Source organism: Lagopus muta, chromosome 13, assembly GCF_023343835.1.
Source record: "Lagopus muta isolate bLagMut1 chromosome 13, bLagMut1 primary, whole genome shotgun sequence".
Taxonomy (NCBI): domain Eukaryota; kingdom Metazoa; phylum Chordata; class Aves; order Galliformes; family Phasianidae; genus Lagopus; species Lagopus muta.
Window position 1 is genome coordinate 1060742 of NC_064445.1, and position 15158 is coordinate 1075899.

At 57.9% G+C, this 15158-nt stretch overlaps 1 long non-coding RNA gene across 3 annotated transcripts; it reads right to left on the bottom strand.

The window, feature by feature from the left end:
* Positions 1–8612: 8612 nt before the first annotated feature.
* On the bottom strand, positions 8613–11868 carry LOC125699719 (uncharacterized). 3 transcript variants are annotated; one of them, XR_007379668.1, is made up of 4 exons: positions 11774–11868; positions 11074–11232; positions 10912–10989; positions 8613–10335 (listed from the first exon to the last, which is right to left on the bottom strand). It is a non-coding gene; the product is annotated as an uncharacterized LOC125699719 (long non-coding RNA). The 3 variants fall into 3 exon arrangements; XR_007379667.1 differs by having other exon boundaries at positions 11742–11857; XR_007379669.1 differs by lacking the exon at positions 11774–11868 and adding an exon at positions 11401–11440.
* Between the last annotated feature and the right edge of the window lie 3290 nt (positions 11869–15158).

The following is a 15158-nucleotide window of genomic DNA, read 5'->3' on the forward strand; positions in this document are numbered from 1 at the left end:
GGCCCAGCTGCTCCAACACCAGCATCACCCCTGTATGACGTGGGGAGGACAAGTGTGGGTGTCCTGCAAAGGATGGACCCGTTTCCCATCCCCAACCCCGCACACAGCTCACACTGCACACGCAGCTCCCACTGCCCCTTTGAACCTCCTCTCAAGATGCGCTTCTGCTGGGACACCTGAAAGCCATTACCCCGCAGCTGCTGGTGGGATGGAGCTGTGGGTGGCTTCAGATGTGCAGCAGGAGTGACCTGGCTTTGATCAGACCTTCTGCTGCTGCTCCGTGGTGGGAGAAGAACAGCCCTCAGCACTGCTCTGCAGGGGCTGTCTGCACCCGTGGATGTTGGTGTGCATCTCCTGGAGGTGTCTCACGGGGGCCTTCCACCGTCACAGCCCTTACACAGATGGCACACATGCGTCCCATCCTGCCCAATGGAACAGGATGCTTTTCCAAAGAAAAGCAAGAAAAGGCTGAGAAAAACGGATTGCACCACCAGGAGGACAGAGACGGTCCGTCCACCTGCCTGTGGCTGGCACTGCGTGGCGTCCCTCACCCTCAGGGTCAGGCTGTGGCTGCTCTCCCATCACCACGCAGTGGCTGGGACCACAGCTCTGTCCAGGGGGGAGCCTGCAGAGCCCATCGGCAGTGCGCTGGGGCTGGATCCCAGCTCTGCATTGGGGGCTTTGTGCAGGGGATGCACACAGCGAGACCTGTCAGCGGCGGGGCAGGAAGGACGGCTGTGCTAAATGGTGCATCCCCCCACCACCCCCACCCCAGTGGGCTGTGCAAGCGCTTCCCGACACGGTTCAGGGCACAGGGGTCTTCCCCAGCCCCCGCTGTGAAGATGGGAAAACAAGAGCTCTGCTTTGCCCCATGTTCTCAGTGCTGAGCAATCCCGCCCAGCCCCTGGGCTCCCCCTGTGCTTAGGGTGAGTTTGTCCCGTGATTGATCTTCCCAGGAACCCTCTGCAGATCCGCTTCACGCCAGGGAGGGGACGTTTCAGCCACTGCCCCCAGTTTCTCTGGATTAGCAATTTAGGACATCTTTTCTCACTTTATATCCAACGGAGAGAACCTCTGCTAGAGCCATTACTGCTCTCACACAGCCTCGCTCTTTGTATGGGAGACATTTCCTCCGCAGTATTTTCTCAAATCTTTCACTGAGGTATTTTTTTAGGGACCGCAAGCTTAATTAAAACCCCCGTTATAACTTTAGCACCCAGTGATGCCTCAAAGACTTTGCAGTCCCCTACTGAAAAGCCCTGGGATGCCAAATGGCTCCAGCGCTGGTTGGGAAGAGGCAGGGGAAGCATCGCAGCCCCCACCCAGCCCCAGCCCTGGCACCAACGTGCTTTCCATGGACAGGACTACATGTCTGCAGGCATGGATCAGTTTGCATCCCGTGTCCTTGTGTGTATTTCCTGATGGAAGAAGCATTGCAGCTCGGTCCCTGCGAGCTCCTGCCCCAGGATTCTGCCTTTCACAAAGCACTGTGGCTCCCAGAGCTCAAAGGATGCTTTGGGAGTTCCCACCCCTGGGATGCTTCTTGGGTGTGTGTGGAACTGAAAAGATCTGAGGACAGACATGAAGGAATGATGGTCCAATGGTCACAAACTTCTGGGTATTGATAAGCATCCCCATGGCTCAATACGTGCTTCAAAAATTCTGAGCTGGATGCTGCAAAAAGCTCCATTGGAGGCACTTCAATCTTTTGTTGCTGTGCTACCCTTTGCCCATCCCCGACTTTTCTGATTGATGTTAAAAGGTTTGGGTACCCAGTGAGGCAATCAGACATCGGTCTGTTACAGCACCGTGTCTGTAATGTACTTTATTGGATTTCTTCATGGGAGTAGAGCTGCATGCAACAGGGCAGATGATAAGCCAGAAATCGGTGAACCCTAAACGTCACCAAGGATTTGTTCCCCAGAACCACGAGGAGTGGGAGCGGAGGACAGCCTGGCTCTGCCTTTGCACCCACCCAGGGCAGAGCCCGGCTCCAGCCACAGGATGTGCCCACAAAACCCTCCCCCTCCCCAGGCTGAGAGCGGCTGACCCAGGGCAGCATCCCAGCACACAGCCCCATCCATCAGGACAGCAGAGCCCCCGGGGTCCCGGACCTTTCAGCAGCCAGATGCAAAGCACCGCTCCTGCTGCCCAGGTACTTACTCATTTCCACTTGATTGAAACATAAATACAGGTCCTCAGCCTGATGGATCGCTTCTGCCCTGCGCAGCATTTACCTTTGAGGGGGAGTAACAAGGGGAGAAAATGGTTTCCTATGTACTTTCCATACACAGGGAGAGCACACAGCACATGGAAAACATCACTGCTCCATGGATAAGATACCGATCTGACTCCTGGACGTGCTGGTGTTGTCTCAGCAAAGCCGTGCAAGCATCTCTTGCTGCCACAGGTCTCTTTTTCACCATTTGTCCTTTCTCTTTAGATCTCAAACACTCGGGGCTGCTTTTAACCATTTGCTAGTGGTCAGCGCATCTCTAAAGAGCCCCGGCACCGAGGAGACAATGAGACAATGAGACAATGCAGAATCCCTTGCTGGGAGCCATCACCCCTTGCCGGAAGACAGCCCCGTGGTTGTGCCCAGCCCCTCATCCTTTCCATCCCAGCGAGCCAGGAGTGCAGCAGGGCGAGGCGAGGGGCCGGAGCTGCGATAGCAGGGCGGAATTCCCAGATAACCCCGGCAGATATACGGTCAGACACAGGGACCTGCCCTCCCTGCTCGGTGAATTACAGAGGACATAAATTAGCGATGGAGAGCAGAGATAGGGGGCAGCCCTGCTGCTGGGGCCGGGGGGGGGGGGGTGCGGTGGTGTGGGAACGCTCCTTGCATGTGGGGTGAGCTGTTCCTCACGGGCGTGAGGAGATGGTTCATCCCCGCTGACCCCACTGACACGGGTCAGCACCACAGCGTCCCACTCAGCCGGGGAAGAGGCCTTTGCAGTGACACAGAGCAGCACGGCTCCGTGCGGGGTGTGCAGCCCAGCATGCAGTCCTGCAGCCCAAGAGCTGTGGGAAGGATGCACCCAGCCCATCCCACGGGGGCACAGAGGCACTTTCTGCCAGGACAAGCACTGGGGATGGGATGCAGACCCCGCAGGGAAAGGCAGCCTTGTGCCTTTGGGCTGTGTTTGCACCACAGGGTGACTGCCAACCTCCAGCTCGGTGACACCCCTCCCGGTGCTGGGGACCCCCCTGCACCCTCCTGGCAGCACTAATGACCGCTGGCGCCGAGAGCGTGGGGCAGTAATGAGCCCAGCTCTCATTAGCCCAGCAGTGCTGTCAGCGGGTGAGGGTGTGTGGGTTCAATCAGAGCCCCCCAGCCGCCCCGATAGCAGAGAGAGGTGGAACAAAGCATCCTGCCCGCAGCCCTGCACGCTTCCCAGCACCCACAGTTGCCTGCCTGCAGCCCGGCGCTGGGCAATAGCACGCAGCTGCCATTTACCTGCCCGCCGCTCTGCGCAGTGATGGATGCTGTTGTAACCAACCCGAAATGGAACGGGGCAAAGATGGAAACCAGCCCCCACCTTTCCCAGCCGCCTTCCCCGGTGTTAACATTTTCTTGAGTGCACAGAGAGCAGATAAGAAGAAGTTAAATTTATCTTCAAAGAACCCCCAAAAGCGACTCGCTCTTAACCCCCTGCTCGCCGCCTCCCTCCTCACCCTTATAAATCTTCCCCTTATCTGAACTTGCAAGGAGCGGGGCTGGGCGGGGGAAGGAGCGGGAGCACAGTGGGCTTTTTTCAGCCAAAAACATCTCTGGTTCATATTAACAAGGCGGGATAAAAGAGCGCGAAGGTCCCACTGTGAGCATAAATAACACAGGATGGGCCCTTTGCTGAGATTTACGCCAGAGAGGCACAAACCCCAAACAACAACAAGGGGCACAGAGGGAGCTTTGTCCCCACGTGGTTTGGGATCTATTTGCCTTAAAAGGGAAATTGTGTCTCGGGGAAATCACAGCTGGAGCGATAGGCGATGGCTGGGGTGAGGTGTGGATGGGGCAGCACCCAGCGCCCGTTGCCTCCTGCCCCCCTGCCCCACACCTAGGGAGCAGAGAAGAGGGGGAAAGAGGGAGAAAGGCAAAGAGAAGGGGAGAAGGGGAGGAATTGCACCCACACTGCGGTGACCTGCGTCTCACACGAGCACAACGCACCCCTGCTGATCGGACAAAGGAAACCAGGCAGACACAGACAAATTCCAGAAAATTATTTTTTCATTTTCTCCTTTATTAGTTTTTTATTAGAGGAAAAAATAAACGTAAGCTGACTCTGCCCGAGTGCTGTCTTCACCAGGAAAGCTCCCGGCTCCTCGGAGGCTCCCCCAGGGCTCGGGGGCGCTGTGGGTTGGAGCTCTGTGGGTCTGGCTGCCCCCTCCCCCCTTATGCAGGGGGGCACGGGGCTGCCATTCCCATGGCATCAGCAGCGGCTCGTCCCCTGCTTGTCCCCAGGGCGTCGCATCCTCGGGAAGCTTAGCACAAAGGGAATGAGCACTGATGGAAAAGGGGGACAGGATGGTGGTGTGACGACATCCACAAAGTGTGGGGCTCAAGGAGTTCTTGGGACATTCAGCGGATGGGTGAGTAGACCTTAGCAGGGTTCCTAGGGGAGGGGAAACATCACAGCCAAGGGATGAGCTCAGAGCAGGGTCAGATGCAGCAGATACAGCAGTGTTGGTGCGATGAGGGAGAGCTGCAGCACGATGGGAACCATTGGAAAAAGTCTTTGACCTTCCTTAACCCTCAGAAAGATTGAAGCAACACCTCCATCCTGGGGAGCAGGGGGAAAGAGGAGGGCATGTGCAGATGCAAGGACACCTCCAGTGGCCGGGGACATCCTCACATTGAGGCATGCGTGGCTCCACGACTGCAGGTCCTGCTGAAGGTGGGAAGGGCTGCCAAGAGCCATTGCTGTCCTGCAGAAACGCCCCGATGTCTGGAACCAATTATTCTTCAGGCCCAGGAATTAGCACATTACAAAATCGAGCTGACTTCAAGGACCAGGAACGGGATCCGTTTTTGCTCAAATTGTCACCTGCTGCCCCTGATCCTGCCCTGGGCTCGGGGAGGGGCGGCTGCAGGGCAGCAGAGGGGCCATGGGGGCAGAAGCCCTCATTCACACCCGGCAGCTCCGGGCCGAGGTTACAGAGAGGTGTTGGTGCTCGCTCCCCACGTCAGAGGAATTTTCCTCCTTCCCATTGAAGCTCTGCAGAGCTCAGCCCGAGCTGAGCAGCGCCCTCGGTGGGCTCAGGCACAGCCGCCCAAACCTCCCACGTGTCATCACCATCAGGGGGGCAATGTGTCCTCCTTCTGTGCCACGCACCTCCATCTGCACCACTTTGGGGTGATGAACTGGGGGTGTCCATCCCCTGGGCACAGCAGCTGCTTACAGCTTCGCAAACACACTTCACCAATCCCAACAACGCAAACGGGAGGTGCCAGGAGGGCACGGTGCAGCCCTCACGCTCTCCTCCCTCATGGTGGGGGTGAATTGCAGGGGCTGCAATGCCTCTATGCCCCCAGCATACGGGGTGCAGCCCCCAGCTCCATCTGAAGTGAAATGCTTCTGCACTGTGCAGGATGGAGCAAACCGACGCAGGATTTGCATGAACAGCGGTCGCTACAACACGAGCGCAGCCAAGCACAATATTGGACAGGCAGTTTCCCCTCTGTCCTTAGTGCTTCCAGATGGAGCCTCTCGCACAGACCAAAGGGCCGGGCCGCAGCTCTGCTCTCAGCACGGGCAGCCCCGTGTGGGCAGTGGGACAGATCTGCCCTTTGTTGGAGGCGGTGGAGCCCTGCTGCGGCCCCGCGCCCTGAGCTGCGCATTTGTTTCCACTTCCATTGGAGAAAGTTAAAAGAAAAGAAAAGAAAAAGAGATCAGGGTGTTCTGTAGGGCCCCGGGGGGGCTGTACAGGGGAAGACATCCCTGGAACAACACCTCCGGCCCCATTGCTGCCCTCTGAGCCCGGCCAGGAGTGCTCTCTGTGGGCACTGGGAGCACTACAATGCCATGTCAGCATGGAGCAGCTCCTTGGCTCACACCTGGGTGTGTGTGCCTGTATTTGCCATTAGAGCCTGATGTCCCCAGGGCACGGCCGAGCCCTGACAGCTGTCCCCCCCCCCAGGAGCCCCCTCCCCAGAGCTGTCAGCTGTCAGTGTCAGTATCTGAGCCGGGGTTCAGCCGGGCTGTTGTGATGAGGACAGACGCCCCGTGCAGACATGCAGTGCAGCACCCACGGTCCCATCACTCTGGTGCTGCTGTGCCCATTCCTGCCCACCCCCCGCCAGGCTCTGCTCACATCCCCTCATGCAGGGAGCTCACTGCACATGCAGGCTAATTTCTGTCCATGTTATGTTGCTGTGGGCAGCGGTTCTGCCCTCCCCAGCTTTCACAACATGAAGTGGGTTCACCGCTTTCCCCAGGCAGCCCGAGAGCAGGCTGGGGGTTCATCCATCAGCATTAAGCTGGTCGCCTGCTGTCCTTGGAACCGAAAGCCATGTGTAACTGCCACCCAATGCCCCCAAACCACAGCATTCCCATTAGTGCTCATGCAGGATCACAGCCCCAACCATGGACAAAGCACCTTCAGAGCGACATGAAAATCAAATTGAAGCCACAGTGTTCTCTTTCTTCCACTGGCAGCCTGCAGCCCTTCTTGGCAATGATGTGAGGAGCCGAGGCAGCGCCCAGGATGGATGCAGCCATTCCCATCCCATTCAGCCCCTTGGCCCCTCTGCAGCTGGGAGGGTTGGGGGGGTCCTTCCGAGGGTGCTCTCTGGATCCAGGCCCACGGAACGCAGCTTGTTTATGCGGCCGTGGCTCCTCCAGCCCCACAGCTGCACTGGACAGGATGCTCAGAGCCCCCCCAGCACGCTCTCTGTGATCATAGGGTCTGGAGGTCCTCTGCCGGATGGGAGGGAGATGAGGGGTCCTTCAGCCAGGGAACCCAGGTGTGCTGCAAGCTGGGTTCCTGGTGCCACGTCTTAACCAAGGGGCCGCATGGGGTCAGGCTATGGGAACACACAAATGTGCAGCACTGGGGTCAGCGCACACCTGTGATGGGAGCACATAGCAGCTGGAGAACAAGGAGAGGACAGAACACGCAGTGCTTCCCTTCCCCTTGTGCCCCCCAGCCTCTCACTGCTCCCAGCCCAGCAATCCTTCCGCGAGCAGCCCCCAGAGCTTTGCAGCTCTTCCCTTGTCTCTGTCCTGAAGCAACGTGGGATGAAATGGGTTTGTGCCACAAGGAGGTGCAAAAGCACATGGCCAGCAGAGAGGAGAGGGACACTCCATCACAGCATCTTCCCACAGCAGATGCAATTTGCCAGATGGAGCTGGATGGGGATTTGTGCTTGCTTTTACAACCCAAAGGAACAGGACAAGCCATCATCATCCTGGGAACCACAGACCAACTGCTTTTTACTCCTACCAAGGCCACCACTACCATGGGGCCATTCCCGCACTGCTTTGGTGGGGCCCAGCAGAACATTGCAGGGCAGGAGCACGGGGCAGGGTGGGCAGTGTGCTGCTGCAGTCAGAGAGGCCACAATGGTTGCCTTTACACACCCAGAGATACCAAAAGCCAACTGGAAGAGGATAATTGCTTAAAAAAAAAAAAGAAAAAAAAAAAAACAAAAAAAAAACCAACAAAGGGTGCTTCATATTTCCTGGCTCCCTGACAGAATGAGCACAGCGAGCGCTCCCAGGTTCTCTTTCATTCCTCTCCAAAAACATCACTTTCCTGGAGAGGGGAGGGGGAGGAGTGAGCAAAAGGGGATGGGAAACACTGCACCCTGGGGTGCTCGGCCCCACAACCCCAGCACAGGGCTCTGGGTTCAGCCTCCACCCGCAGCAACTCCAGGCCCCGCAGCAGGCGCTGTGCCCACAGCAGGACTGACCTACGAGCTGTGGGGCGGCGAGCAGCTGGTGAAGAGCCTGGCAGGCTTTTCCTCCGGCTCTGCCGTGCTGTGAGGCAGCGTGGGGCTCGCCCCTGAAGCCAGGTGTCCTTTGTAATGCTGGGGCAGCCCCAGCACTGAGCAAGTTGCAGCCGGCACGGGGTTGTGCCCGTGGTGCCAGGGTGCGGGTGGTTGGAGGTGTGGTGGCTGCAGGTGGGGAGATGCCGCTCGCCAGCACCATTGGGCAGCGGGGTATCCAGAGCCCTAACCTGCAAAGCAGCCCCAGACCCACAGTGAGCATCGCTGGAACCAAGGGCTGGCGGAGCCTCCTGGCATTAAGGCCCCTCGCATTCACCCCAGTGAAATCCCTGCTGCTTGCCAACCCCTGCAGCTGGGGGTGCTGCCACCCCCAGGGCTCCCCTCCACCCCCCCCCCCCAGCTGCTGGATCTCAGCCCCTCGCGGCTTTTCAGGCCTCCCCATAAAGAGTGTTATTCAGGGCTGGAATTAAAAAGCTTAAGTGTAAAAGAACGCTAAAGGGAGCAGTGGAAGAACCGGATTTTCTTTTATTTGATTTTTTTTTCTGCTCTGAAGGATGCTGTATTGAGCCGAACATGACAAATATGCCAGGAATGTTTGCCCTCGGGGCTCGGGAGAGCAGGGAAAGGCCCAGAGAAAGGCACCGCTGGCACCTTATCAAGCACGGCCCTGCAGTTTGTGCAATGCCCAGCATCAGTGGCAGGTCCCTGTGCCCTGCCCAGGATGCCACCAAGTGCCAGGTGTCACCAAGGGGCCACGTCACCGCTGCTGCGATGCCAACACTGTGTGGCCACCCCAGACACGGGGCTGTGCTCTGCCTGCTCGTAGGGATGAGAAGAGCAGCAGAAAATGTCACCTCCGTTCTTGGACCCCGATTAAATGCACCACAACAGGAGCACATTGCCCCGGTGCTGGCATCCTCCACACTGCTGTCCCCACCTGTCCTTCCAGGTCCTTCTGCCCCATCCCATTGAAACCTCTCCTCCCTGAAGAGACTTCAGTGATGCAGGGCATCCTTGGCTCACACTGTGCACACAGGAGAGAGCCTCTGCCATGCTGCTCCACACAGCAGGCTGGGGCCGGGGCTCATTAACAACCCTCGTTAAAATATATATTGCGGTCGGTTGAAAAGAGGTTCCCCCAAGCCAGAGGAAGCTGGGGAAGGGGCTGCAGAGAGATAGCAAGGCATTAAGAGGGGGGAGGTGGTGGCTGGGTGCATTTATTTCTTTATTTACTTCCATTTCGAAAATAAAATAAAGTGCCTCTCTGTAGCTGTAGGCGCCCTCACGTCTATTAAAGTACCACATAGGAAATTGTAAAGTGCAGGAAAACAACCCAATCAGCCTGACCCCTTAACAAACTCCAGCCAGAGCCAAAGTTGCAGAGTAAACAAAGCAAATCCGCCGCCGCCGCTGCGCCTGGCTGGGTGCTGGGGCTGCAGGGCTGGCAGCTGAACGGCCCCACGGCCCCATCCCAGCCCCAACACCCCAAAACGGGGATGCTCTCTCCAGTATTGCCCTGGTGGCGTTGCCCTGATGGCTGCAGCGGTGCTGTGGGACAACTGAGAGCAGCTCAGCGTGTCCGGGCACACGGTCATCCTTGCCCAGCCTGGCAGCACCGCAGCTCCTGCCCCTCTGCAGGAGGCAGCTGGAGAGCAGCACTGCCTGACCATGGGCTTCCTCAGCCTCTCGGGGTGTTAAATGGCTCAACAGCTGGCCTGAGCACAGGGGTCGGAGGGTAATATTTCCTCCAAGTCGGATTCTTCCTCTCCTCCTGGCTGGAGACACTCAGGACCCACCTCCCCCGATGCTGCCGTGCTGCTGAGCCACAGATCTGTGCCACAGCCCTCAGACACCTGCAGTCCCACTGCCAGCCGTGGGCACTGGTCCCACCCAGGCACTGCTCCGTTCCCCTGGACACAAATAATTCCGCCACAACCCAAACTATTTTCAGTGCATAATAGCCAGAAATTTGCTCTCAGCTGCAGGCTCTGAAATCAGCATCCCAGCAGAGGCTGCCCACATCAATCAGGCCGGCCACAGCTTGGAACAAACCCGCTGATTGAGCCTTGGCAGAGGCAGCACCTGTGCCCCCTCCCCCCCTTGCACAGGCACAGCGATCAGAGATGTTCACAGAGCAAAAGTCTGCATCCTGCTGCCCCCTGCATCCCTCATCCCAAGGGACCCCGGGGAGCTGCCTGAGCACGGGTCCCTCTTGGTCACTGGGAGGGGACAGCACAGCCTCTGCTGCCACCTGGCCCCAGGTGTGTGCCGGGAGGGAGGCAGGAATCCTTGAGCATCCCGACAGCCCCACATCCGTGCTCCCTTCCTGGTAGAACAGCGGATGTTTACATGATGGTTTCTTGCTGGTGAAGGACACACAAAGCCTCCAAAAAGAAGGGGAAAAAAAAGAAGAAGAAAAGGGAATAAAACACACACACACAAAAATCCCCTGTTGTTCCCTCCAGCAGATGGAAAGTAAACACAGCTGCTCCTCTCACCCCACGCACCCCAACCCCCGCCCATGGAGGCCCCCCCACCCCCCATCAGGCCTTGCAGCCGGAGGCCCTTTTGCCTGCAGGGTTCCTCAGCACAGCAGGCACAGGAGAGGGCACTTCTGCACGGGGTGCCTCTCACGCTGTGCCTGGTGCTGTAGCATTTTTTTATCCTGCTACGGTTTCCTGGACTGTGGCTCTGTGCCTTGGGGTCACCCCCCAGGGATCCCCTCCTCGTGGGGATATTGGGCATGAGTGCATTTGGGAGAGCCACGCTCCAGCAGCGACGTGGAGGCTCCAGGTGCACCACCACACCTGGGATTCCCCATCTCCATTTCTTCTTCCTTGATTTCAAAGCAGGCAGCAGCTCCCAGCACCAGGACCTGCTGCAGCTCTGCAGCCCGAAGGTGCCCACCCCACCCTGTCTGACCTGAAACGAAGGAGAAATGAAGCATTTCCCATATTTACTATGCAACAGCAGCAGCCCGGGGCAGATCCGTGAGTGGGAACCTTCTCAACAGCTTCCTCAGAGTAACACTCCCAGTTCTGGATTTGAATAAAGCAAATCTCAACCCCACACGCATGCAGAAGCACCAAATCTCCCCCCGTTCCTCCTTTTCCATGGCTCACCTGGCGCTGTGTTTGCAAGCAGCCCCAGCCCATCCACCTCTGGGTCTGGGAGACGCGTGAGCCCCGCGGGGCGGCTTCGGGGCTGCGGCGATGCTCGGGGCTGCGGGCTCCTGGCGGCCGTTCCGTGGAGCTCGGCTGTCCTCTAGCGCCCGCCCGGCTCTATGGCACGGCGGGGCCGGGCGGGGAAAGAGAAACGGAAATTACAGACCCGGCCCTGCGGAGCCCGACCTCCGCTTCTCAGCCTCCCGCTCCGTTTCAGCCCCCGGTTTTCCTGTGCGCCGATGGTTGGGGATGGTTGTGGGGTGGTTTTTTTTGGCCTTTCGTTACCTGCCGGCATCCCAGCCCCATTTGGACCCCACTCTTTCTGGTCTCCTGACACTTTTAAGCCTCCTACACTTCTGTGTCCTCCCCTCTCTTATAGGACCCCCCCATTTCTCAGCCTCTCTGCTTTTTGCTTTTCCACCCTCCCCCCTTTTTTTGAGCATCTCACCCTTTTTTTTTTTTTTTTTTTGGCCTCTAACCTTTTTTTCAGCCTCTCATCTCTTCCAGGCCACCCGTTCACTTTATATACATATATTTTTTTACCTGTACATTTTTCTGCACCCTCCACTCTTTTCCAGCCTCTACTCTTTTTCTGGTACGTCCACCCTTTTTGATTCTGCCCCCACCTTTTCAACCTTTGCCTTTGTTCATCCTCTACCTCTGGTACTTCAGGGGGGTGCAGGACACAGTGTTTTCATTGCACAAAGCAAGCTGGCAGAGCTCATATTGCTCACAGCTGCTGCCTCTCCGGGGCTCCCCTACTCACAGCGATGCTGGCGGGGGCTCAGCACGGGGCGGGTCTCGCAGCACCGCCCCTAAGACCCAGAGACGAAAGGTTATTTGGGAAGAAGAAGGAAGAAAAACCGAGCCGGGTGACCCCTCCGGCCCTGCCGGCCTCCCCCAGCCCCGGCGACGTCGCTGTGCAGGGGCGGAGCGCGACCACGAGGGGGCAGCAGCGGGACGGGGTCGCGCGGGGCTGCGCTCGGCCGGGCGCTGGGTGCCCGCCTGGCATCCGCGGCGCGGGGCCGGGAGCCTCGCCCTGCTGGGGGGGCGGCCATCCCTGCTAGATTTCCCTGCTGGCTCGGCATCGCTTCCTCAGAGGTTGCCTTGGAAAAGGGCGATGCCTCCCTGCTGGGCTGCGCGCTCGGCTGGACCCAGAAAGGACCCGGAAAGCGGAGCGCTGCTGCTGCTTCCGCCTGCGTTCCACCACCACGGCGTTGCCCTGTCCCAGCCCGGCCGTGGCCGAGGCTCGGATACGAGGAGCTCTGCCCCACCGGTTGTGCATTCCCAGCCCTGCATGCCGAACGCGATCTCCACTCACAGCCCCCCCTCACCAGCCCCTCTCCCACCCCCACTGTCTTCAAAGCCAGCGACCTGGCAGCCGTTCTGAAACCCGGGCAGAGCCTCCATGCCACGGCTTGGCACGCAGCTCAAAGGCTCAATTAGCAACATCTGCTTTTGTGGGCTGTAAAACCTGCTCCCTGCTCCCCTCCCTCACTCCCAGTGCTCACAGCTGGGAGCAGCATGGGGCTGCAGCCTGCCTGGGCCAGGGGAGCTGCACTGGGCTGCCCCTGTGGGATAGATAGTAACACAAAGGGATGCTGCCCCGATGGGATGCTGAGGGTGGTGGGGCATGTTTGAAACTAGAAATTGGACAAGGATCAAATTTCTCACCCCGGAGTTTATGTAAGGACCCTTGTAAAGTGCATTCGTGCTGGTCTCTTCCAGGAGATAAGAAATGTCAGAGAAAGAATTGGAAAGTGCCCAAGGCAGCTGGCAAGGTGGCGGGGTGCATGGAGAGCAGAGGGCCCCACAGCCCTCCCCAGTCCTACTTCTCATCTGCAGCTTGGCCACCCTCAGACCTATGGGCTGGTGAGAGACTGGGCTGATTGTTACAGCTGCTGCTGCTCCAGTCAGCTAAGAGCTCCAGGTGAGATGCATTTCTCACGTGAGATACAGCCCCCCATGCATCCTACTGGTGTCTGCTCCCTGCCACCAACTGGGGAGGGTGCATAAGGGGCAGTGCAGGAATGGGCTCAAGGAGCAGGGGTTCACGTGTATGCAAGTGGCACAGCCTGAGCCCCCCCTGCCCATAGGAATGGGGCAGCAGTGATTCTCCTGTCCAAGTTCTCCTTTGGGGCCAAACAAAACCAGGGCTCTCACAGAAATTAGGGCATGCCCTGGCTTATGCTGTTCTCCTGGCAGTTCAGGGCCCAGAACAGCCATCTCTAATTCAGCTGATTTCAATCAGAAATTGTTTCCCTGTATTACAGGCATGGCCCCGTGTACCTTTGGTGCACCTGTAGTAGAAACCAGTAAATCAGCATTCGAAGTTTCATCCCATCTCCTTACACACACCCAGACTGGCTGTGTGCAGTAAGAGGCGATTGCTAAGAAAACTGAGCCTTTGCATCTCTGCCTGGTGTAAGAGAAATGCTGGTATTGGCCCTTGGAAAACAGCATCGGTGGTAAATGCAGAGAAGTCCAAGGAAGGCTGAGCAATCGGAGCCTTTTGCTCACAAGGGCTGTGTGTAAACCATTATTTTTGCAATAAAAGAGCAGGGGCTGGGAGGAGCAGTTAATGTTTTCCCAGCGAGGGGAAACTCCCAGGGGAAATAGCCCTGCACCCTGGAAACGGCCCCTTCGTCAAACAGGGCCGTGTTTGTGCAGCCTTATCTCAGCTCGGTGATGCTGAGCAGGCTCTGCAGCAGGACTGCTCCCAACAAGGAGAGGTGCTGTGAGCTCCCACCAAAGCCTGGAGCAAGATGTGCCTGGGCAGAGATGTGAAGATCGGGGCTGACCTGGGTTTCTTTGCCAGGGCTTTCCTCCCCTGGAAGCCCTTCCTGCTGCTTGTCCTTCTGCTTGCATTCAGCCCACATGCACCCATCTCAAGCGTCCAAAGGGATGCAGAGTCCTCTGGCCTGGGAAGAAGTGGAACATAGAAAAGAAAACACATCCACTCTGCTGACCCGAATGTGAGGAACTTTTATTGGCAGCCAGCTGACCCTTAGCAGAGCCTGGGATCAGCTGGGTGCAGGACTCTCCCTTGCCATGTCTCCTGCAGAGAGAAGTGCTGGCATGGGATATGTGGTCATGTTCCTCTGTGCTCCACCAACTGCCACAGTGCCCAAAGCAAGTATGTGGAGCACTCTGCTATCAGCAGCATCTCTTGGGGTATGACAGCCTTCAAGGGACTCCACTATTCCATCTATTCCAGCGTCTCCTGCCCAGCTGGAGGAGCAGGAAGGGAGGAGAGGGGAGAGTCAGAGGGAAGCTGTGCCATGGGCTCTGTAGTGCTCTGCAAGTGCCACAGACACTCATGCTACAGCCCATCCTCCAGCCTGGCCTGCAGCTTTGCCTACATCACTCTCAGTGATGTTTGCCATTTGCTCGTTCCGGCTGTAAAACCTCTCTTGGCTCTTCCCCAGCTATTTTCTCACCTCAGTGCCTCAGCTGGAGCACAGCTACCTGTAAGAGCGCACGCAGCCTGGGCACGCTGGACCTGATGGTTAATGCACACTGGGATCCAGGTGACAAGAGGCCCTGTGGGGCAGCTTTCTCCTCCTCGGTTCCCCTCCTGACACAGTGCTTGTTGTCCTCCAGGGGAGGAAAGGAGAGAAAGAAAGAAGAGAGCAGCCAGGGCAGAAGCTGGAAAACCCAAAACCCAGAGCTTTAGAAGGGAATTTGCCTGGATTGAGCTGCTGGGTTTGGGGCAGGTGAGAGGCAGCCCTATGCTCATCCATCCCTGCAGAATCCCACCTGCCCCAGCCAGTCGGGAGACCCCAGGCAGCCAGCAGAGAACTTCAGAATCGTAGAGTCGTTGGAGTTTGAAGGGTCCTTTAAAGGTCACCTGGTCCAGCTCCCCTGCAACGAACAGGGACAGCGCCAGCCCCTCCGCTTCTCAAGGGCTGCTGGCGCCGCTGGGCGTGCTGTGTTAGTTCATCTGGGGACAGAGCTTGATGAAAGCCCCATAAATAGGAACACTTGAACCAGTTCCCACAGCCAGGTTAGCGCCCGAGGGTGAGGATGGGTTTGTGTACGGT